The following is a 25,675-nucleotide window of genomic DNA, read 5'->3' as shown; positions in this document are numbered from 1 at the left end:
TTTGTTGACTGCCTGGAAATAAGACAACTGTGTTATGTGCTCTCTGACTCCCCTGGCATAGCAAATCATGTCACAGACCCATCCTCATTCTGAGGTTAACAGATTTCTTCCTCTCTTAGATAATATTTGGTCATACAATTCTAGTAGCAGCAGTTCTGGAATTACATTAATGCTTTCCTGTCTGGCAGCTGCTGTAAATGTTGGTTACCATGCTCCTGCTGAAAAAAACTTCAGTAACTCTCAGAAAACAGACTATGATCCTGTGGCAAATTAGGAAATTTGGCCATTTAACAAATAAAAAAATATTATCTGGTTGTAGGACCCTCTTGGTCCCTCTTGGTTCCCTCTTGGTTGGGACGTTTCTGGCTACAGAGAGGGCAAAGGTGATCATTGCTGATTTGCAGTTTTCTTGTTTGAGGCAGCTATTGCTATATTTTGTGTTCCTGTTCTGGCATAAATAACTGATGTAAGATCAAATCATGACATTTTTGGTGTTTGAAGGCTCTAATTGAACCTCCAGTTGCTAAACCCTGGGACTAGATTTGTCCTTTTAGCCAAAGGTAAATAGAGTTTTCAAGGTATCAGTGATGAGAGAGAGGATATGTCTCAGAATCACCAAATTCTTTTTTGGTCAATGCTCACTATCTGGTGAAAAATGCAAACAAGAGGAGTTTAGGGGAAATATTATCATTGTTCACTACAACCATGTTCTATGGCATGATCAGAGGTCATTTTGCCAGGTATCTTAATATCCCAAAATGTCAAAGAGGAGTTTAAGTATTGATTTTCCTATTTTGCTTTCTATTGAATGCAAACTGAAGGAGCCAAGTAATTTTTGGAAAGGAAATGTTTGAAATATTGGCTTAATCTAAAGATGCAGTTATTGGACAAAACTAAATATACCCTAGTATCAAGCATAATTATGTAAATCTGATATAAATGATGTCATCCTAAAGAAAGTTATATAATTGTTATTTCTCCATCCACAATTAAGGCTGTTTACCTGAATTCATCAAACATTTATGAAGTCTTTGAATTTGTGCAATTTTTGTAAATTACATCTTAATATATAAACATTTTGGGTTTTGCATCTTTGACGTTAGCTCTTCTTGAAATAAGTCAGAAGAATTTCATTTTAGAATGCAACAACCATGTTCACTTTTAGGAACATAAATTTTCTTTAGAAGATTGACAAGCTGAATAAAAAAAATCCAATAACCTTCAGGACCTCTTTTATCATATTGTTGAATTACAATGAATTGTTCCGAGCCTAAGAGAGTTGTAGATTACAGACTGAATAGTGAAAAAAGGTATTGAACAATATTATGTTATTAATATATTCAAGATTTGCCTTGAAGGATATTGTTTTACAGCACAAAAATATTTCTTGTAGCTAGAATATTCAAGACATCTTAATTGAATATAGGCAAAAAAAAAAAAAAAGATAGTTAATGTATTATTTTCCCCTGCTATTTGTTTGAATTATCCTTGAACCTAATGTTCTGGAGGGCTTTTAAATGAGAATAAACAAGTGATGAGAGTACATTTTGCATTATTTTTAATAAACAGTTCAAAGAGTCTGTGTCTTTGCTTCATGAAACAAACAAACAAAAAAAAACCCAAAACCACAACAAAACATTTTGGATTTTTATGGCTACAGAGAAGAAAAAATTAAAAAGAATGGCTTTGGGTAAAGTAGATACCTTTTTTTTTTTTTTTTTAACTCAGAAAAGAAATTTAATGCAGAGTTATAAAAATATTTTTCTCCTATATGCTTCAAATTCAGATATTTAAAGTGCATTTATGCATTTGAATGTGACTTCATTAAATTAAGTGGTGCTCTTTTTGGCATTAGAATGACTTTGAGGGTTCCAGCTCCCCTCCGAATATGATCAGCTCTAGATTGAGACACTGGTAGCAGTAGAGTCACAGAGAAGGTCTTGATATGGAAAAGTGCATAGAAAGGAAAAGTAAACATGTCACATGGCACAAAAGGGAGAAATTGATAATTAGTGAAGATTCACAGGTCTTTAAGTAGACCCAGACCTTTTCTAAGTTCTCAATACGCTCAAAATTTCCTAGAGTACAGAACAGTATCATAGTTTCTCTCCTGTATGGAAACTGAACTAAAACATTTCCAAACAGTTTTAATAACATTGCAAAATGGTATCCTTATGTTTGTAGCAAGTTATTCAGTGCACACAGTCCCATGTTTAGTGTATGCTTGGTTTTAGTAGAAGCACTCCATTATGTATTTATTTGCTTTGAGGAAAAGAGCTAAGAGTGGTCTTTTTTGAAAAGCAAATCAAATTTATTCTCTAAGTTAACAAAATGCTATACAGTCCTGAAAGGCTTGATCTCAGATTGCTTTAGCTACACAACCAAATTGATATGGAAACTGTGTAGCCAACAGACTCACGAGCAGATTGTTTGTAGAAAATACTTGCAGCATTACATGAAGAAATTTACCAAACAGAGAACTGATTTGATTAAAGGGAGTGCAAGAAAAAGAGTTTTGTATCTGTGACTTCTTAATTTTTTATTACATATTTAAATCAGAAAATACTTCAACCCTCCCTGTTGAGTTTGCCTATCTGTTCTACAATAATGATACCTTTCTACTTCAGGAACGTTTTACATTGCTAGAAATAGTGATTTATCTTCTCACTATGTTACTATCATGCTGTGAACTCTATACCTGCACAAATTTATACCTGAGAAGTGTCTATAACTCTAAAGCTAGACTTTCATTTATTATCATACATCAGTAATATTTTATCATCTTTATGGTAAGAGAATTGATCATAGGATATAAAAGCTTTATCATCCTATCACTGATTTAAATTAGCCTGAAACTGTTCTTGAAAGTCCATTATTCTTCCACTTTGTAGTTTCAGACTATGACAGAGACCTACCTACATCATCAATACATCAGCTGCTAGTGTTCAATGGCAGTTTTTAACACACATACACACACACAAAAAATAAAATCAGAATTTTAGTGTCTGTGACTGAAATAACTTTTCATGTGTAGTGTCTTCGTAATGGAGATCTATTAGGGGAACAGCTTGCAGAAATCTATGATATATCTACAAAATCAGCCTTGTGAAATAAAAACACAGTTTTAAATTCATCTGCTTGCAACTCTCTTGAGTGATAATTTCATGCTAAAGGTAGAAATAAAGTAAATTTGTCTTCTTTCAGCTTAAAATACAAAAAAACACTTATATTGACTCAGAAAATAAATGATAGACTATTCCCCCCTCAATTTTCCCATCTGAAATTACTTTTCAAGGCATGTTAAAATGTAACAAATGAGCAGTTCTCTCTAAATTTCATATTTTTACTGTTATTCAGATTTCTGTTTCTGCAGTATTTTATTTTAGAGAGCATATAGCCCATTTGGTTTATTAAACCCATTAAAATATCCACACTAACACAAATGAGATTGATTTTTTTGTTTGTTTTGGTTTGGTTTTTTTGGGGTGGGGAATGAGTTTCAAACTTCAGCTCCTTATCTTTGGTAAACAAATTCAGAAAATACTTGAACTCAGAAATCCAGGAGTTAGCACTAGTTTGCACTCTTTGCACTGTTATATAAATATGGCTGGTGAGGATCCTGACATAGGACCTCATAGTGAAGTCATCAGCTGGCAAAAATTGACACTATGCATTTCATAGAATCATACAATTGTCATCATAAAATTGTCAGGCTTGGAAGGCACCACAAGAACACCTAGTTCCAACCCCCCTTTCATGGGCAGGGACACCTCACACTAGATCAGATTGCTCAGAGCCATATCCAGCCTGGCTTTAAAAAGTTCCCAGAATGAGGCTTACCACCACCTCCCTGGTTGCCAAGTGTCTTGCCACCCTCAAGGGGAAGAACTTCTTCATAACATCCGGTCTGAATCTACCCACTTCTAGTTTTGCTCCATTCCCCCTAGTCCTATCACTGCCTGACATCCTAAAAAGTCCCTCCCCAGCTTTCTTATAGGCCCCCTTCAGATACTGGAAGGCCACAATAAGGTCACCTCAGAGCCTTCTCTTCTCCAGACTGAACAGCCCCAACTCTCTCAGTCTGCCTCCATAGGAGAGGTGCTCCAGCCCTCTGAATATCCTCATGGCCCATTTCAGGACTTAATCCAATCTTCCTTAGCCTAATGTAGAATAACTTTTTCATCTTTCCCATAAAGTATCACACCACTTCATTGAACCTCATGTGAAACATGGAATTTGCTAGTTCTATTTAAAACATACCGTCTACAACAATTCTGTTGTGGATGTTGGCAGTGTACTGACACCACATTACTAAAATGAATGAAACCTGACACATGGAGAAGTCCCAGTTTTCTGTTCCAGCTAATATACACACATATCTATATGGAAATTGGACCTTATTCATTTTTTCACCCCTTTTTCTTAGAGGAAGACATCTATGAATAGTAATCTTGTAGTCTGCACTAGTGTTTTAATAGCTATTTAAGCTCCTTTAATCTTGCCCTAAATTAATAGAAGAGATTTTGCTAAACAACAATTCATGGAGTGGTAGAGTAAACCAGCTGTGATTCCATCCTGACTCTTGTACTGTTAGTAGCAAAAATCTAATGTGATTGGCTTGGGTTTTTATTACACTAAATTGCTAATGTTTGGTCCTCTGGAAAGTTGAAATAAAAGCAAGTGCTTGGAGATGGAAAAATCTGCTGTAGAAATTTGTGTATAAATGCAATGTGAGTAGGGTAACCTCCTGAATGTGAATTTTTTTGTTATGCTACCCCTTACATTAGCTGTATTTTATTATTATTTCTTTTAATATGGATAACTAATACAACTCAGGATTAAATGAACATGCAAGTCCTATTGTCACTTTGATAATATATCTGTGTTAACAACAAACCATATCATTGAAAATTTGGATAGAATTTTGCAAGTTTGTAGTTTCTTCAAACATTTTTTTGCATGTTAATGCACCTTCCAAGCTTATGTTTTTCAGAAATGAAAAGTTTCACATCATCTTGGGGAGTTTCACATCATCTTGAGGATTTAGACAATGTGATTCCTCAAAGGAGGGATATTTCTCACCATTCTTGAAAGCAGGCTAAGTTTATTAAAATCCACAATTATTAGCTTATATTTTGGCACTTAGCTTATAATCAGATAGTATAAGATATGACCAACATTAGCTATGTCATGATAGTCTCCTTTCTCGAAAATGTCCTTTCACAGTTCATAGGTGGCTCTTAGAGTTCTCTGGTCTTCTAAAGTAAAGAAGGGCTCTAGGACGAAGCTTTCGTGTGCAACAAGAGGAGGAGGAAGTGGCTGAGATGAACTGTTATGGACTGACTGCAGCCACCCACTCCCCTCTGTGTTGCCCAGGGGGAAGGCAGAACAAGTTGTTTTCACTTGTCTTTTTTTTTTTTTTTTTTTTTACCACCCAATTCTATTTTTAACTGATAATACTTGAAAGAAATTTTCCCCGAGTCTATTTTGCCGATGATGGCAATTTATAAGCAATCTCCCTGGTTTAACTCCAATCATGAGCTTTTCCATCATCGACCCACGAGCTTTTCCATGCAGGGACCTTATCGCTCTCTACAACAACCTGAATGGACATCGTGGAGAGATTGGTGCTGGTCTCTTCTCACAGGTCATTAGTGATAGAACAAGAGGGAATGGCCTCAAGCTGCCACTGGATAGGTTTAGACTTTTCACAGAAAGACTTTTTTTTCACAGAAAGGTTTTTTTTTTTTTCACAGAAAGAGTGGTCAGGCGTTGGAATGTGCTGCCCAGGGAGGTGGTTGAGTCACCAACACTGGATGTGTTTAAAGGTGGTTTGGATGTGGTGCTTGGGAATATGGTTTAGGGGTGAACCTTGTAGAGTAGACTTATCAGTTGGACTTGATGATCCTGAGGGTCTTTTCCAACCTGACTGTTTCTGTGATTCTGTGATATTTCCCCACAACTCCTGCTGAGAAGGAGGGTAAGAGTTGGTGGGTGCACCACAGTTATAAAACTTACTAAACAGGCAACTCTCAAAAGCCATGCAGAGTATTTAAAATCAAAATGTCAACACTTTGTAAAGAAATAACAACTTAAAATGTTACTTTTTCTTTTTGAAGCACATAGAATGTCAAAACATTTCCCTGCATTGCGGTTCTTAAAGGATTTCTAGAGAAATTCACAGAAGAGGTAATGCTGTTGGATTAAGTCTGTTGGATCAAAGAATCCTTTTGTCTGAACACCACTACTGGCATTCATTCTCTGTTTTCTAAATTTTCTCCTGTGAATCCATGGGACTGGCAGCAGTTGGGGCATAGATATGGCGGGTGGGGGGAGTTACAGGATATGCTTACCCAGCCAAGCAGCTTCCTGAGGGCTGCAGTGTGTGCTCACTGTGACCCAAGTGCTGCTATAACCCAGTCTTTCCTGGGTAAACCAAAACAACCATCACTCCCTTTAGATCTTCATCATTCACTTCATATTCATACTACTTTTATAGATTGATTCAGAGCTACAGGTGTTCCTACATATCTCCTGTCAAAAATAAAAGAACTTGGAGATCTTTACTTAAAATCCAGTTATGGAGTAGTTAATTTAAATAACCAGGTTTAGGGCGTGCTGAGAATGTCATTAAAATAAAGCCTAGCATGACGGTGGCAGAATTGCCTTTTTGTTGTCAACAACTGTCTCCATTCAGTCCTCGGTCTTTGGTGCAGATGCTGATTTCCAGGATGCTGATTTCCAAGACAGGAGCTTTGCCCTGAAACAGCAAGCACCTGAATACACAGACTACAGTGTTTCAGCCAAAGGTGAACAGATGCAACCTAAGAAGACAGTGGCAATGTGCTGCCTAGAAAAACACATCCCTAATGCAATCAGTCTACACACACCTCTGAAGGCAGCTTATATTTATGGGAAAGTTTTGTAAAGCGTAGCAGAAAACACAAATCTCTCCTGAGACTTTTAACACTCTCTAAATTTTTGTAACAGAGAATTACATGCACAGAATTTTTGAAAGAGTATAATCCTCTGTGTAAGAGAATTTATATTTTAGTAAATTTATGCTGTTTCAGCCTTATTTAATTCTGTGGACTTTGCCATAAAGTTATCTAGTCTAACAGAAGGAGATCTGTGTTGAGGTAATAAAGGGAAGAATAATCTTAGAGTATCTTCAGCCACTAGCCTTATATATTCAAACATATATGTATATGTATAATCCATGTGTTTGCCTGATATTATAACAGCACCAGCAGATCTGGTAGTCTCAAGAGTCTGTATCTCTTATGAGAAACAATAACTTCCAGCTCTGCAGAGAAAAGCAGTACCTGCATAGCATTTCAGCAGCATTGTTATGGCTCACTACAGTTAGAAAAGGCATCAACTTTCCCATTCTGTCAAGTTGCTTCCACCAATTGATCAGTACCACTAGCACCTTCTCTGAATTGAATTTTTTTTTTTTAATCTATATTCTGCCAAGAGTTGCAGTGATGGGAAAAATTTGCTGAATGTATCTTTTTTCCCCTGTTTGTTCTAGAAGATGGATCACTATAAGTAATTATGAAGTGAAAAAGGTAAACAAGAAGTCTGCACTGTCTATGGGGAAAATAGCTTTTCATCTCTATCAGTTGCAGAGGAAATTATTGAAGAACTAAGAAAAATTAAAAATAGCATTTGTTTACAAAGGTTTCAAATGTTATTTAGCTGAGCTAAAATATTATGTTGTACTCTTGATTTTCCATCCTGCAACAAACAAAAATTTTAAATCTTTCTTGAATTATTTTAAGCTAAATTCTTGTGAAGCTTGTGAATGAAATCCTTGTTAATGATGATATACATGATGTATGTATTATATTATTAGTTTAAATTCAACTGTTCTGTCTTCCTATTCTCATATTAAGGAGAAAAATATTAAGGTATTATTTCCTCTGAAACTTTTATTTCTTGAGATTTTTGCTTTCTTTAACAAAATACATTATTTTCTCTGGTTAAATGTTTTATTATTTTGCTGACTGATAGAAGTTATTTTGTACTTCAGTCCTAGATTTTTAGTATTGTTACTTACAGTTCTGGTAAACAAGCAAACAAACAAACAAAAAAATAGAATGAATGTAACTGTAAATGTATTTTTGTTGGAAGTGATAATTGGTACAGTCAGGTCAAAGGAATCAAAAATGCCAACAAAAATGACCTGAGGAGTCAGCAGAGGAGGGACAGGACTCAGAATACTGCTGCACAGAGTTAAGACTGAAGCAGCAGAAGCATGGCACTAGCAGGGCATTAGGATGGAATTAAGACAGAGTGAAGAGCAGCAATGGGAGTTGAAAGGGTGTATCAATCTCTGTCCATGTTGCAGTATTAACCCATGCCTGTAAACCCTCACACATCCATGGTACTTGCAGGCAGCTGGGTTAATTGACCTTAACATGCTAACTGGATGTAGAGTTTCCCCACATAAATACAGGATGTCTGTGTTATGCTAACGAATGCAGCTGAAAAATAACCTCCTGAGTTAGAATACTTTATTGTGTCATCAACATTCAACACCATAGTGGCAGCTCAGAATAGATGAAAACTAAACAGAGGAACAAAGGGATTTAGAAGAGCAGATAAAAGAAGAACAATTAAAGGAGAAACATGGTACTCAATGTGCTCAGGGAAAGTTAGAGGGCAGGACAGAGCTTAAGGCTCTGTACTCAGGGAATCCTCATTCCAGTGCCATATGTGTTAGAGATGAGCATATAATGTGGAGATCAATTTTTTATTGATAGTGGGTGAACATAGAGGTCTTTTCTGTCCCTGATGTCTGAAGTCCTATAATCTATAACCAGTGTAACAGAGCTCTCTTGAAAATTTATGTTTCTTCCCTCTTTAGGGTATTTCTGGAAATGAGATGTCATAATGTAACTGGAACTCGGTTACTTTAATTGGATGTAACTGGGTAATTGGCAAAGAAATTACAGTGTAACAAAATTTGTACTTAAATATGATGACAGTCATTCACAAATGGGATCAGTGGAGGATTGGGACCTTTCTTATTTGAACTGTTGCCAGAAGCATGCAAAGGAAAGAAATTACTATATATGTGTTAAAATATTTTAACTGAATTTGATAGTTAAATAATTTGGGTATCTATACAAGTAGATGAGGGAAACCACTTGCCTTTCAGAGGACAAAAGCTTTTGGTTTTGACTTTATAGTGTACCTGAATGCTTGATCAGAGATTTAGTTTGAAGGCTGGTTTTCTATACATCTGAAATTACAGTTTGATATACATATTCTGCAATCGATGTGTCATACCTTATCATATTTAATAGGCAAGCAAGGTGTTAACAGGCATGATAGTAAACCTGGAGATATTAAAGCTCTCAAAGCCCTTTGTGGGTCCAAGATTAGCACCAGTACCTCCATGAGACAGTCTGAATACTGATCTTTTCCCTGGGTTAGGCTTAGGAACAAAAACAAATGTGTATTTGGACCTCACGATCTCTTGAAGTCCCTTCCAACCTCTGATATATTGTGATATACTGTGATATACTGTATTCATGGCTAAATAGAGAGGAAATACATCTGGAAGTAGTAATAGGATTCAGAAAAGTAAGCTTATGACACCAACAATTTGTCTTGGACAAGTAGTCCTTGATTGCAATACCTTGGCATAGCACAATCTCAGCAGAATAACTGACAATAACATAATAAACCATAAAAATGGATCATTAGCAGCCTGCAGAGAAACAGATCCCACAGTCAAGGTGAATGAAAAAAAAAAAAAGATGGAGAGATTATGGCAGGCAGGGACATAGAGCCAGGTTTCCTAACAGAGAAACCAGTTTGTACTCTTTGTGCTTAAAAGGGGTGTTAAAAAAGTGTCTTTATTGGATTTCTCAGGAGTCATTCCCCCAAATATTTTTTTCCCTTGATAAATAATTTGCTCTTCAGTTTTACATCACTCTCTCTTTTTTAGAAAGTATGAATGGGAGCTTCATTAAAAGATTTGACTTGAAGCTTGTAGATTTCTTTTCATAAATTCCCAAAGAAAATAGTTCAGTCATATAAGATGGTTTATGTATCCATAAGTTTGGTTTGGAACAACAGCTATAGGACTTAACTATGCCAAACAATAATAAAATGGAGGAAAAACATTTTAATTACAAGATTTGTTATTTAAATGCTCAGATTTATAAAACATAAAAGGCAAAACAGTGATACATATACTCCCACAAGATAATGCTGGGAGATCTGAAGCAGATGGTTATGAAATAACTTGCTGTCAAGGGGGGAAAATAATCTCATCTCTATGTGAATAAAAAGTTGACAATTAGGTTGATTTATGTTCATTTAGTGAAAGATGTCATTGCTCATTGCAGGGGAGTTGGACTAAATGATCTTTAAATCCATTCCAATCCGTCCCAATCCAAACCACATTGTGATTCTACGATCCTGTATCTGTGTTATCTATAGCACAAAACTACCATTCTGCAGATAAGCAGACCACTGTACAGACCACTGGATAGGCTTCAGGAATAAAGAGAAATACTTGTCTCTGGTTTATTTCCTTTCAGTTTTAACTGCTGTTTTCTAGGAGTTGACCAAACTTGAGACTAGAAACTTCGGTATATTGAACAACGAGAACTTCCTTAGCAGCTAATTTAGATGGACAAAAATCTTCAGGAAAAACAAACAAAGAAACAAACAAAACCCAAAACAAGAAAAAAAGCATCAAACAAGCAAAAAAAAAAAAACCAACCAAACAAAATACCCCCAACAAAACAAACCACAAACAACTTTTAATAATGTATTTAAGCTTCTACAGGTTTAGCTGTTAAGTGAAAGAATTATAAATAATACATTAGTACAACATAGCAAATAGCTAAAACAAGTAAAAAAGATTTATGTTTAACAGGGCAAAGAGTATCCCCCAGAATAATTCCATAGGATGGGAAGAGTGAAGAATGTGACAAACTCTCAGTTTGCTTTACATTTTACCTCATGCTGTTGATACCACATGCTATGCTGGCACGTGCTGCAAGCACTTGTAAATATCAGGTTAAACCAGATTCAGTTCTGTAATCTGCAATCAGTGTGGGTTTATGAGCACACCCTTCTGCTCATTTCACTGAAGCCTTGTGTCACATCTTTATTCTCTGGTTTATTGCCAGGCCAACCCATTCTTTATTTAGGGACTTCTCACTACACTGTTTCTTCCCGTGCCAACCCTTTGACTCCATCTCTCTTCCTCAGCTGCCTCTATCACATTTACTGGTCACAGGGTCTATGTCTAATCAATTTCAAATTTTCTTTCCTACTGTCGTAATTTATTTTCCTTGCAGTTACAACCCTTTCCCTCACTCAGTCCCAGCTCCTATGCTCCCACTTTAAGCTAAGCTCGTGTCCCAATATACTTCTAAAATTCTCCCTGAATTTCCCCCCTGTTTATCAAACTATTAAATGGTCACCAAGAGTATAGGAAAGACAGGGTCCCAGAGCCACAATTACCTTCAAAGAGTTTGATGAAGAACCAGCAAAGGTCTCTGGTCTCCAGTATTTCTTGCATTCAATGGACTCCTGTTAGGTTGTTTTCTATGGATAGTGCATATCTTGCCCTTCTGTTCAGAATTTGAAATGGAAAGAAATTCCAACATGCTGCACAAGAAGAGCTGTCTTGCTCTATTACTGCTCAGGTGCACATGGTAATTATTCAGATATTTATGAAGTAGCAAATTAAGGTTGGGGTTTTTTTTGTGCAGCTTCAGTAAAGAGTAATTACAAGAACAGTGAAAACATCAAAGCAAGAGATTATAAACCCAGTATATACTAATTCCTCCCATGAATATTTTTTTTTCCTTATTCTACCTTATTATTATCTGAAGAAAAGGACTTTTGGCTGAAATAATAAATTAGAAGAAAATCAGTTTAAAATATTAACAGAGATGCTTTGACTATAACTAGTGCTTAAGTTCTGTGCAAACTGATCAGAATGCCATCCTTTCTAAATAATTCCCTCACGAAGTAAGCAATCCTCATCTAAGTTCTCCACAATTCATTATGCACTTACTTGTAATAAATGTTCCTGTTGTTGTTTCATCTTCTTTTATTCCCTGTTAAAAGAATCACATTTTTAATTTCCTAGTGAAAACAGATTTTGACTGGAAAACATAACACATTTTTTTTCATGAATTATCAATATGATTTCATGTTATAGAAGGGGACATGAGGAAAATGGAAAAATATATGATGAAGAAGATAGCCAGAGAGTGGCAGAAGAGTAAAGTGATCTGACCCAAAATATTAAGAAGTGCCACCAAGTTAAAGATTATAGCTTGAATACTTTCCTCCATTCACAAAAGAAGCATTTCTGCAACCTCAGGGGACCAATGGTTGGCCCACTGATTTCAGCTTGAGGCTTCATATTTTCTTTAGAGGCACTAGGGCTCAGACAGTGATAAGATTATATATGTGTGTGTGTATATATATATATATATATATATATATATATATATATGACCGTTAAAATAGATTTATCTGTATAAATCCTGCAAATTATAGGAAGTGCTCTCATTTTGAGTGTGACCCACTGCAGTCTGACCTCTAAATTGACACACTGTATTATTTTACAATTTGACTATAAATAAAAGATTATTGGTTTTGTGGCTTTAAAATCTGTTGGATTTACTTTATGAAGTGGAGGTACATGAGCTGCATATTTCACCATCAAAGTTGGTTTAAAATGTCACTATTTTCCTGACTTGAATGACTTTATTTTTCCTCTTTGCATAACAGAGACTTCTAAAAGTAAGAAAAAAATAGATGATTTCTTTTCTTAGTAATAAAAAATCCAAATCACCAGTGCTGTCAGGGCTTTCTAAATATGATAATATTTTAGTAAAGGTATTTGCAAGCCTGTGTAGTTTCAGTTCCTATATGCCTATTATCTAAAATAAATAACTTGCAAAATGCTAATTTTGAACTGAGAGACAAGCAAGGCACAACATTCACTCAGTTATTCTTACCAGATTTCACATCTATCAGACAAAATATAACTTGATATTCCAAGAAGCAGGTCTTCAAAATGATGCACAGGGAGTTACAGAAACAAATCTTTTTATTGTAAACGTGACTTGAGCACATAAATTCCAAGAAGAACCTATGAAAGGTACCCCTCATCATCTCTAAATGTATTTGAGTTAAAAAGAGATCCCAGAAGGACAAAAGTACTTTTTTGTTATGTTAATTAAATACTTGTAGCCCTAGCAATTTGGTTTTAACTACTAATCTACCAAAACAGGAAAAGGCATAGTAAGAATGAAGGAAGGAAGCAGTTATTTCAGAGTGGTCAAAGGAAAGGTAATTCATAACTAGCTAAGAAGGTGATGATTTTTATATAACGAGTGTTGAAAATATCTTTTATTACCATAATTGTGTTCTTTTACTCTGCATGAAATAGTTTCTGTAAATTTTAAATGCTGTATTATTATCAGCTTTGTGTAGGGGTTATTTAAAATACAGGCTTTACATGTTAAGAGAAGGGTTAGTTCTATTTTATTCTGTATATTTCAAGACAGAGAAGATCCTTCTATTGTATTTTAAAAGTCATCATGATCTGGTTAATTTCCCACTGAATGGAAAGGGTGAAACATAACTTCTGTTTTCATAAAAGAGATGAGGAAGACCTGGGGAACTGCTGGCCAGTCAGTCTCACCTCAGTGCCTGGCAAAATAATGGAGCAAATCCTCCTGAAGACTCTGGTGGAGCACATAGAAAACAAGGAGGAGGTTAGTGGCAGCCCACGTGGCTTCACCAAGGACTAATCTTGCCTGACAAGTTTGCTGCCTTTTTATGATGGAGTCACAGCATCAGTGGATAAGAAAAGAGCAGCTGATGTCACCTTCCTGGTGCAAAGTATATGACACTGTCCTGCATGACATTCTGGTCTCTAATTGGAAAGACACAGATTTGATGGATGGACCACTCAGCTGACAAGTAGTTGGCTAGATGGTCACTTTCAAAGATTGCTTAATGTCCAAATGGAGGCCTGTGATGAGTGGAATGCCATGGGGATCCTGGTGGACAACAAGCTAAGCATGACCCAGCAATGTGCTCTTACAGCAAACAGGACGAATGGCATCCTGGGATACTGGCTATTGACCACAGGTCAAGGGAGATGATCCCTCCCTCTGCTAAACCCTGGTGAGACACACCTGAAGTATTGTGTCCAGTTTTGGGCTCTCAAGTACAAGAGAGTCATGGACATATAGGAGCATGGCCAGTGAAAAGCCACAAAGATGATCTGGCACTTCTGACATACAAGGAGAAGCTGAGTGAGCTGAGACTGCTTGGTTTCAATAACTGAGAGTCAGCTACTACTATTAATGATTTTGGCTATAAAAAAATAGATGAATTTTATGTAGGCTAGTTGGATAACTATTTTAAGTGTGACAGAATTAGAGAAAACATTCACTAGATCACAGCACAAATTGCAGATGCCCTGGAATTTGATATATATTATAATTCAACATTTAATATATAGTAATATGTGATGCCCATCTACCAGGGCCAGAAGAATGATCCAGGGAACTGTAAACCTGTCTTTGACCCTTGTGCTGAGGAAGTTCATGGAGCAGATGGTCTTGTGTGAGCTGCATGTGCAGGGCAACTAGGTGATCAAGCCCAATTAGCATTGGTCATGAAAGGTAGGTCCTGCTTGGTGAACCTGATCTCCCTCTACCACACCTGCTTAGGGGCTGAGTGAAAGGTTGTGAATGCTGTTTACCTGGACTTTAGTAAAGCCTTTGACACTGTTTCCCACAGCATCCTCCAGCAGAAAAGAATGCTGAAGGGAAAACTTCTCTCTCAAGGAGGTTGTAGCAAAGTGGTTGTCAATCTCTTCTACCTAGGAGCAAGTGACTGGATGAGAGGAAATGGCCTCAAGTTGCAACATGGGAAGTTTAGATTGGATATTGGAAGAAACTTCTTCACTGAAAGGGTTCTTAAACACTGGAAATGGCTCCCAAGGCAGGTGTATAAGAGTAGGTAGAGTTAGATAATGATTGGACTCCATGATCTAAAATATCTTTTCCAATCAAAATGATTCAGTGATGATACGATATGATATACTATAATGCAATATGATGTTATTATATGATATAAGATAATCACAATAAAATAAAGTTTCTCAGTGGATGAGATAAACCAAAGTGAATGATGACATTTTTATCTTTCATAAATATGTGTTCTACTCTTCTTTAATTTACCTACAGGATGGCAGAATAGTCATGAAATATCTGGCAGACTAATAAAATAAGACTTTCGAGCTCAAGAGCAAAATAAATAAATAAGTATAATGGCTATACTTCATTGTTCCTGTGACTGAATTTTCTCATTTGAACTGTCAGGAGACTAAACCATTTTCTTTGTTTAGAACATGCACCACTTGATTAAATTTGTACTACACAGCAGAATCAAACTCCATCACGTTTCCATTGCTAGAAATTGTGTTTCGGTTCTAAGCAAGATATAAAAGAAAATATTGCAATTTTGTGACAAGTCTATAAGGCTTAATATTTTTCTGGTTTAATGAAATGTCACTTTCAAATGCTCAGCCCCACTTTTCATTGAAAAGTAGCAAACATTGCTGTACAATAACTGCCAGCAAAGAATGTGCATAAACCCATGCTATACCTATATCTGTGTCCCTGAATATAGTAAAAATGACAATTGAAGCTACTTAAAACTATAGCTCTGAATATCAGTAGAATGTTATGAATTAATTTTATAAACAAAAGCAATTTTAAAAAAAATAGCATGCCTTACATATTACTGAAAATAAGACGTATATAAGGGCAGCACTGCCCGTAGTTCTAATTTAAATAGGTAACAGCTAACAAGAAAGCAGAAGCTCATTTTAGTTCAGTTAAAAGGAGAATTATCTTTCACTTGTGAAGGTATCGTGTGAGACACCATCAGAAATACATCATTTTATCCTCTGTGTTGTTGCCATCTCATTGGCTGATGTAAACATAGAATAGACCTGGGGGTACTGATTGACAGTAGCTGAACATGAGCCAGCAGTGTGCCCAGGTGGCAAAGAAGGCCAATGGCATCCTGGCCTGCATCAAGAATAATGTGGCCAGCAGCAACAGGGAAGTCATTGTGCCCTGTACTCAGCACTGGTTAGGCCAGACCTTGAGTACTGTGTCCAGTTCTGGGCCCCTCAATTTAAGAAGGACATTGAGATACTTAAACGTGTCCAGAGAAAGGCAACGGGGCTGGGGAGAGGCCTCGAGCACAAGCCCTATGAGGAGAGGCTGAGGAAGCTGGGGGTGTTTAGCCTGGAGAAGAGGAGGCTCAGGGGTGACCTCATTGCTGTCTACAACTACCTGAAGGGAGGTTGTAGCCAGGAGGGGGTTGGTCTCTTCTCCCAGGCAACCAGCACCAGAACAAGAGGACACAGTCTCAAGCTGTGCCAAGGGAGATTTAGGCTCGAGGTGAGGAGAAAGTTCTTCATGGAGAGAGTTTTTAGATGTTGGAATGTGCTGCCCAGGGAGGTGGTGGAGTCACCATCCCTGGAGGTGTTCAAGAGGGGATTGGACGTGGCACTTGGTGACATGGTTTAGTAGTCATGAGGTCTTGGGTGACAGGTTGGACTTGATGATCCTTGAGGTCTTTTCCAACCTTATTGGTTCTGTGATTCTGTAATTCTGTGAATTATAGAACCAGTCAGGGTTGGAAGGGACCACAAGGCTCATCTAGTTAACATAGCATGTAATAATAATAATGGTGTATATATATATATATATATATATATATATACACATTAAGAGTTTTCTGAACAAGTTTCAGTGGATTATTTTTCTAATATACACAGTTGTAGCCTTTATTACCTTGCAAAAACATTTTTTATTATTGCAGTGCTCATGTTTTAAATGATCTGTAGCAGAACTATTTTCAGTGATCTTGCCATAAGGAGGAAACCTTGGTTTAGAGATTTCCTTCCTGAGAAAAGGATATGACATGGTGGATAAGATCCAGTAGCTGAACCAAGCTACCAAAGCAGGCATTCTTCCATTCCTTGAAATTTGTATTGAGTCACTGGAAAATATAATCATCTAAATCCCAAAATAGCCTGTGTTGCTTCAGAGAAAACTATTTTTCACAAAGGACAGCAGTACAACCTATTTCAGTGCTCCTGCAGGTGAAGAGATTATTTTTTTCACTGACATATGTGAAAATTAGAAACTATATTTTTAGACTACCTGTTTCTTGCTAATATTAGTAAAGGATCTTGCCTCTGTCATCAACAATAATTTTGGTACCAGCCTTTTCAGATGCTTTCCTTTCCATTTTCCTGTGTTAAACAACTCTGGAAAAAAAACCCCACAATATTTCAGATAGTGCTGGTTTAGATTGGCACTTATTTAACTTTGTTAATTAAATGGTATTCTGCAGTAAATCACAAATTTAAAGTTAAAATAATGAGAAATAGTTCTGGATGTGAGCACTTACTCAGAACTTTATGATTCAAAGGCTTGGTTTAACAAGTTGATATAATGTGGGCTATCAAGGTTTTATTTAACATATGTTTATTCCAAATGTACTTACATATAGGCAGAATCATGACTTCAAGCTGTGAGTCACTCCATTAACTGTTTTTTTTGCTGTGTCTTTCATATTGTTTCATATAGATTCATGCCCTCGATGTAGACAAGAAGTACCTGAAACAACCTGAGGCATTTCCTGTTCTTTCTAAATTGTTTATTTGGAAACTAACTTTAAAAACAAAAGTTCAGATATTCTGCATACATTCAATACTGTTTTAAAAATTGAAAAATCATGGCAACAAGAGTCTGAAGAATTAAGTTTATGACTTTTACAATGATGACATTTATTCTTTTTTCAGACAGTAAATTTATCTTATGAATTTCAAGCTAAATTAGGACACAATTAGGACAGAAGATAACTGTTTTTTTAATGTATGGGGCCATAGATCTTTCATATTTTATTACATTTTCATTGCAATCATACTTAAAAAAAAAGAAAGAAGTAAATCTGTGTTTATGAAATTTCAGAAAAAAGAATGTGCTATGATATAACTTCTGCCATAAATAATCCCTATGTAACATTCTGGTTAAAGGACTGAATCCAATCTAATAAATATAATCGCTTCATAACTATGAATTAATTCCTGACTTTTTTCCCCCCAAGTTAAGATGCAGTTGAGCCCACTGTCTTCTACCTTTCTTGCTCTCTCACTTTCCACTGCATGCATCTGTGAAAGATATTTTTCCTGTGTGGGTTCACTTGGCTGGCTGCCAGAACCCCAACCAGTTTCTCTCTCAATTCCCTCCTCCACGGGACAGGTGATAAAATCAAGATGAAAAGAATCCCAGGTTGAGATAAGGACAGAAAGATAGCTTACTGATTACCATCACAGGCAAAACAAACTTGACGTAGGGAAATTAATTTAATTTATTACATATTAAAAGTAGAGTAATATAGTGAGAAAGATTATCAAAACTAAAATCATCTTTCCCCCAACTCTCTGTTCTTCCCAGGCTCAACTTCACTGCTTCATTCCTGACTCTTCTGCCTCCTCCTTCTGAGTGGCATAGAGAAATAAGGAATGGGACTTGTGGTCAGTCCATAATGCTTCATTTCTGCTGCTTGTTTTTCCTCACGCTGTTCACCTGATCCTGCATGAGTTCACTCCCACAGGACACAGTTGCTCATGAGCTTCTTCTGTGTGAATTCCATACAGTCCTTCAGGAACAACTACTCCATGGGGTCCCCCATGGCCTGCAAGAAGACAGCCTGCCTCCCAATGATCTTTAGAGGCTGCAGAAGAATCTCTGCTGTGACCCCTGGAGTATCTCTTCCCCCTTGTTTCTCACTGACCTATCTGCGTGTTATTCCTCTCACGTTTTCTTGGTTCTGCCTCTGACAGCTGCTGCACAGTGGTTTTAGACCTTTCTTACAGGGACATCACCAGCTTGGTTGATGATCCTGTATGGGTCCATTCTGGAGCTGACTGGAACTATCTGTGTCTGACAGCCCATGGTCTCTTCTGACAAAGGCCACCACTGCATGCACCTTTGCACAGAGGCCACCCCTCCAGCCTCATGCCACTGCTAGAACTTTGCCACATAAACCAAATATACTTCCACAGACAGTCCTAATTTTCTAAATAAATGATCAAATCCTTTTCTTAACTTTTGCAGATGTATTGGTATGATTTTATATCTGACCAATTTTCCCATATCCAGTTATTAAGAATTACTAACAGTAATTTAGTACTGTTCTGAATTTCTGTTTTGAAGTGGCTACTGAACTACTTGGATTATTGTCATAAATATAAAAAGCCATAGGGTCCTTTCACTGGGATCTAGATATCCCTCAGAGTTGGGAATTCCATGATCACCAGTCTACAAACCATTCTTTCTTAGCCTTTGTCTATTTAATTTAGAATTTACGTGTTTTCTGCAATGGAGGTGGATGTGCCAGAACAACTTAAATGAAGTTTTCCTGAATGAAAAGGATTTTAGGTCCCCTCAGAAAGAATATTTTTTGATGTTGTCCTATGACTTTTTAATTGCAGCTTGCTTCACTGAACTCTGAAAAAGTTTGAAGGCTAATGTCCCCATGGTGTTTTGCTTTCTGTCTAATCACTGAAACATTTGATTCCAAGGCTCACACATGCCTTTTGCCTCATAGACAGCTCGTGTACTCTCATTCTGCTCCTCTGTTCCAGCCCACTGGCTAATAACTGTTAAATCAATGGATGCCATATGAGGTCTTCCTAAATCCTTCTTTCATGATTTAGAGAAATTTAATAACAAATGTAGTCAAGTGGTAATAATGCACAAAATTAGAGTACATAGAAATTACTGTTTGGTGTATAATGATGAAAGCAATACACTGATATATTGATATACAGTTTAAATTATGGATGAATTCTATGTACATTTTATGAGTTGCAGGTAGATGATACATAATCCACAAGTGTGTAAACTTTAATTAGGTTTTGTGATTTTGCCAATGAAAAACCTAATATTCCTGAACATACACATATGCTTCCACACTGCTATGTCTCTGGAGATTAAAGAAACTGTGATCTCTCTCTCTCCCTCCATCTCTCTCACACTATTTCTCACATTTATGTGATGCTACTAAATCATATTACATTACTGTACACAGAATTTATCTTTTGGGGAAAGGACAAATTGGAGAACAAACCATATCTGATAAATACCAGTTCTAATGCTCCTCTGTAAGAAAGTTGGCTACCACAGTGTTAAGAATAGTATAAGTAATTACATTTAAAATATGTGAGTGTATAATGACTCAGTGCTGAGATGACTACTGAGATGAACTATAAATAATATTTAATTAATAGGTTTCAGGTCTGGGTGACTGATCTTCCTTCCTCTCTCTGGTGAACCAGGAGTTAAGTCTGCCTACATAGATAAAACACTGTGAAAGCTGTGTTGCCATAGAGGTATGTCTCAGACTGCTGCTCTGACTTTGTGTTTAAGCAACAGTGACAGTCTGCTCCTGGAACAGGATGTTGTGGTTCAGGCACTGCTGGGATACATACACCTGCACCAACTCAAGGCAGGTGCTGTCACCTTCAAAACTGAGGCTGGGCAAAGGTGAAGCAGTGGTCACCTGCAATGTTAGGGGTTCTTGCCTATACTATGCACAGGTGCCACAAGAATGACTAAGCTAAACTGGGGTCCCAGGGCACCTGCACCATCACACAAGCAGTGCATGATCCACCCTGCTATGGGCACACTTCTACCAACCGCCCCCTGCCCCAGATGGGGGAATGAAGAGAACCTTTATAGAATAATCTGTCCCCACAAAGTGCTGTCATTAGTGTCTGTTGTAGGTATTACTCTTGACAAGCTACAGAAGCTGGAAGTTATTACTATTGTGAATAAATTTTTAATATATATAATATTAATATAATAATTGACATTAGTAGTAAAATATGAAATTAATGCATTCCTGTGACTGTTTGGAATGACCAGTGAAATTAAAGAAGAGCAGCTTTGACTGATCTAATCTAGTGTAACAGTCAACAAGGAGGAAGTGTTTCCATTACAGATAGGCTTTGAAATTTCTGAACTGCATTAGTGGGAAGTTTTTTTCCATCATTATGTCTTTGGTTAGTGAAAAATATGGAAGATTTCAATACAAAAAAAAATATTTTATCCTGTAATATTATTTCAGAAGAATATATTATTTTTGAAACATATATTCTATTTCAATCAATATTGAAGAAATTTGACTTTGCTCTGCAGGTACTTCTTACACTTAAAAATATTCTGCAGAATATGTAAATTTTATTCTCTAACCAGTTCTATTATAAGAAAAAAAAAAAAGAAAAAATAATTGAAATTAATATGTTAAAAAGAAAATGAAAATCCTCCAATTTTATTTTTATTAATTACAACTTCTCTGACAGATGTTTCAATTGTAAAAGCACAAATTATGTTACTTTTAGTAAACATTTTTTTAGAGGTGCTTGGATATTTCAATTTTATTTTGAATTTGTGGTTTATCAAGGGAAATGTAACAAATAAATACTTTTAATCATGAAAAACTATGGTGTGGGATTTCTTTTAGGATACATTATGAGTATGAATCAGCAGCCTCTCTGAATTGAAATGCTGTTTGGGAAGTTAAAGACAAGTAGGTTTTGGGGTAGAGGAGGAAAGAAGAACTCAATTCATTCTACTTGATAATTATGAATTAAGATTATTTGAAACATGAGGTACAATATATATATATGTGTAAAGACTGCTAAAACACATCTTGCGTTTCTTAAAGTGCTCAAGATTTCACATACTAACAGGCTAAAATTTTCAGGTATGGGTTTCTTTCAAATTTTGTTCGTGTTTGAACTCATGCCTATTCCTCGAAATTAAAATAATATTATTTGTGTTTTATAGTCGGAGTAAAACTTCTGTGCATGAATTTGATACAGAAGTTTAACTTATAAAATTTTATAATCGTTTCCAAATCATCATTTAAAGTTATACAGTGGAGTTGACTCAGGATTAAATGGAGAGAGACTGAGATCTCTGGGGCTATTTAGTCTAGAGAAGAGAAGACTGAGAGGGGATCTCATCAAAGTCTATAAATATCTGAGGGGTGGGTGTCAAGTGGAGGGGGCCAGGCTCTTTTTGGTGATTCACAGTGATAAGACAAGGATCAATGGGTTCAAACTTGAATATAGAAGATTTCACCTCAACATGAAGAGAAACTTCTTTACAGTGAGGGTGACAGAGCCCTGGAACAGGCTGCCCACGGGGGTTGTGGAGTCTCCTTCTCTGGAGACTTTCAAAACCCACCTGGATGCATTCCTGTATGGGCTACCCTAAGTGATCCTGCTCTGGCAGGTGGGGTTGGACCTGATGATCTCTTGAGGTCCCTTCCAACCTCTGATATACTGTCATACTGTGATACTGTGAAAACTGTTCTATGAATTATTTATAACTTAAAAACTAGCCTGGGGCCAAAATGTTATCTTGAGAGTCAAATTATCCCTCAGTACTGACGTGATAGTGCTACGTTGAGTCATGGTGGGATTGGGTCATGGGGGGGGCAGCAGTGTGTGTGAGGGGGGTTGTTGGGGGCGGGGCGTGGGGAGGGTGTGTGCGGTGTTTGTGTGGGTTGATCGGAGGGGCGGGGAGGGGCGGGGAGGGGAGGGGAGGGGAGGGGAGGGGGGGGAGGGCGGGGAGGGGAGGGGGGGAGGGGAGGGGCGGGGAGGGGAGGGGCGGGGAGGGGAGGGGAGTGGCGGGGAGGGGAGGGGAGGGGGGGGAGGGGGGGGAGGGGGGTGAGGGGCGGGGAGGGGAGGGGAGGGGAGGGGAGGGGGGGGAGGGGAGGGGAGGGGAGGGGCGGGGAGGGGAGGGAGGGGGGAGGGGAGGGGGAGGGGAGGGGAGGGGAGGGGAGGGGGAGGGGGAGGGGAGGGGAGGGGAGGGGAGGGGAGGGGAGGGGAGGGGGAGGGGGGAGGGGAGGGGAGGGGAGGGGAGGGGAGGGAGGGGAGGGGAGGGGGAGGGGAGGGGGGGGAGGGAGGGGAGGGGCGGGGAGGGGGAGGGGAGGAGGGGAGGGGCGGGGAGGGGAGGGGAGGGGAGGGGAGGGGGGAGGGGAGGGGGGGGGAGGGGAGGGGAGGGGAGGGGGAGGGGAGGGGAGGGGAGGGGCAGGGGAGGGGGAGGGGCGGGGAGGGGAGGGGGGAGGGAGGGGAGGGCGGGGAGGGGAGGGAGGGGAGGGGAGGGGGAGGGGAGGGGGAGGGGAGGGGGGAGGGGAGGGCAGGGAGGGGAGGGGGGAGGGCAGGGAGGGGAGGGGAGGGCGGGAGGGCGGGCAGGGTGCATTTCGGGATGTGGACGGGACTGGTGCTGGTCTGTTCTTTTCTTTTCTCTTTCTTTTCTTTCTTTTCTTTCTTTCTTTCTTTTCTTTCTTTCTTTTCTTTTCTCTTTCTTTTCTCTTTTCTTTCTTCTTTCTTTCTTTCTTTTCTTTTCCTTTCTTTTCCTTTTCTTTCTTTTCTTTCTTTTCTTTTCTTTTCTTTTCTTCTTTCTTTCTTTTCTTTTCTTTTCTTTTCTTTCTTTCTTCTTTCTTTTCTTTCTTTCTTTTCTTTTCTCTTTCTTTTCCTTTCTCTTTCTTTTCTTTTCTTTCTCTTTCTTTTCCTTCTTTCCTTTTCCTTTCTTTTCTTTCTTTCTCTTTCTTTTCTTTCTCTTTCTTTCTTTTCTTTTCTTTTCTTTCCTTTCTTTTCTCTTTCCTTTTTTCTTTCTTTTCCTTTCTTTCCTTTCTTTCTTCTTTCTTTTCTTTTCTTCTTTCTTTTCCTTTCCTTTTCTTTCCTTTTCCTTTTTTTCCTTTCCTTTTCCTTTCCTTTTTTCCTTTCCTTTCCTTTCCTTTTTTTCTTTCCTTTTCTTTCCTTTTTTTCCTTTCCTTTTCTTTTCCTTTTTTCTTTTCCTTTCCTTTTCCTTTTTTTCCTTTCCTTTTCCTTTCCTTTCCTTTCTTTCCTTTCCTTTTCCTTTCCTTTCCTTTCCTTTCCTTTCCTTTCCTTTCCTTTCCTTTCCTTTCCTTTCCTTTCCTTTCCTTTCCTTTCCTTTCCTTTCCTTTCCTTTCCTTTCCTTTCCTTTCCTTTCCTTTCCTTTCCTTTCCTTTCCTTTCCTTTCCTTTCCTTTCCTTTCCTTTCCCTTTCCTTTCCTTTCCTTTCCTTTCCTTTCCTTTCCTTTCCTTTCCTTTCCTTTCCTTTCCTTTCCTTTCCTTTCCTTTCCTTTCCCTTTCCTTTCCTTTCCTTTCCTTTCCTTTCCATCTCTGTATATGTTATGGGAAACAGAAATTTAGGAAAATATAATGTTAGATATTTACTCAATTACATTCAAAACACAAACTCTAATTTCAAATAATTCAAGGTGAATGATATGTTTTATAAAAATTAACTAAAAAAAAAAAAAAGCAGACAAGCTGGTCAGGTAACTACCTTGATTATATTTTCTACAGATATGGTAGAAAACACAGTAGTCAGGTATAAGGCATTATGATATCAGATTAAATTAATAATTTAAAACTTCTGGGTTTTGGTGGCTTTTTTAATTTTATTTTTTATTCTTTTTCCTAGGGTCACTTCAATGAGAAATAAAAGGTAAGATGTTATGCTTGACAATCTCCAAATCTGAAAAAAAATTACCTAAAAGCTTAGGAAATGGATATTAACTAATAGTTATAACACTAACACCCCAATGATTCAGTGTAGTTGGAAATGTGTGGCTGAGGGAGCTGGGGTGGTTCAACCTGGAAAGGAGGAGGAGGCTCTTGGGAGACCTAATAGCAGCCTTCCAGTACCTGAAAGGGGGCTAAAAGAAGGCTGGAGAGAGACTCATTACAAAGGCCTGCAGTGACAGGTCAAGGGGCAATGAATTCAAACAAGAGAAGAGCAGATTTAGATTGGATGTTAGGAAGAGGTTCTTTACCATGAGGGTAGCGGAACACTGCAACACGTTGCCCAGGAAGGTGGTTGAGGCCCCATCCCTGGAGATATTCAAAGTGAGGCTTGACAGGGCTCTGGGCAGCCTGATCTAGTTGAGGATGTCCCTGCTGACTGCAGAGGGGTTGGACTGGATGACCTTCACAGGTCCCTTCTATGATTCTGTGATCTTAATGAGAGAAGAAAGGAAGGGAGAAATATTGGAGAAAGCTGAATTGTTCTTTTTGCCTAAATAAGCATCTGACCAATGTGGTTGTTTAGCAACACCACTCAGGACAGTGAGCTCAGTGACAGCTGTGAATCTATGCCTGTCCTCTATGCCTGTCTTGTCTTCATACCACCTCAGCTCTTTTTTCACACTCCTCTTTCTGACAAATTAAGCAACAGCATACCCCATTTTGCACAGCTAGACTCACACAAGGCTCCCATTACCTATTCTCAAATGTATGCTCCCCTTATTTATTCTCTTTTCTCAGGAAACATCAGAGAAAATGAATCATGCTCGGAAGGGGGCACCTACCCAATTTTTCTGAAGGGAACTCATGGCCCCACTACCTGTTAAAAGATCAGCTCTGTAGTAGTTGCCTCAATTCAAGAATACAGTCACAACATGTGGGCAGAATCCTGAATCAGAAATTACTAATTTCAGAGCTATTACTATGAGTCATGCTGTCACCTCAATGCAGGAAT

This window comes from Indicator indicator, chromosome 12 (assembly GCF_027791375.1).
Source record: "Indicator indicator isolate 239-I01 chromosome 12, UM_Iind_1.1, whole genome shotgun sequence".
Lineage (NCBI taxonomy): Eukaryota > Metazoa > Chordata > Aves > Piciformes > Indicatoridae > Indicator > Indicator indicator.
Note: the sequence above shows the minus strand (reverse complement) of the source record.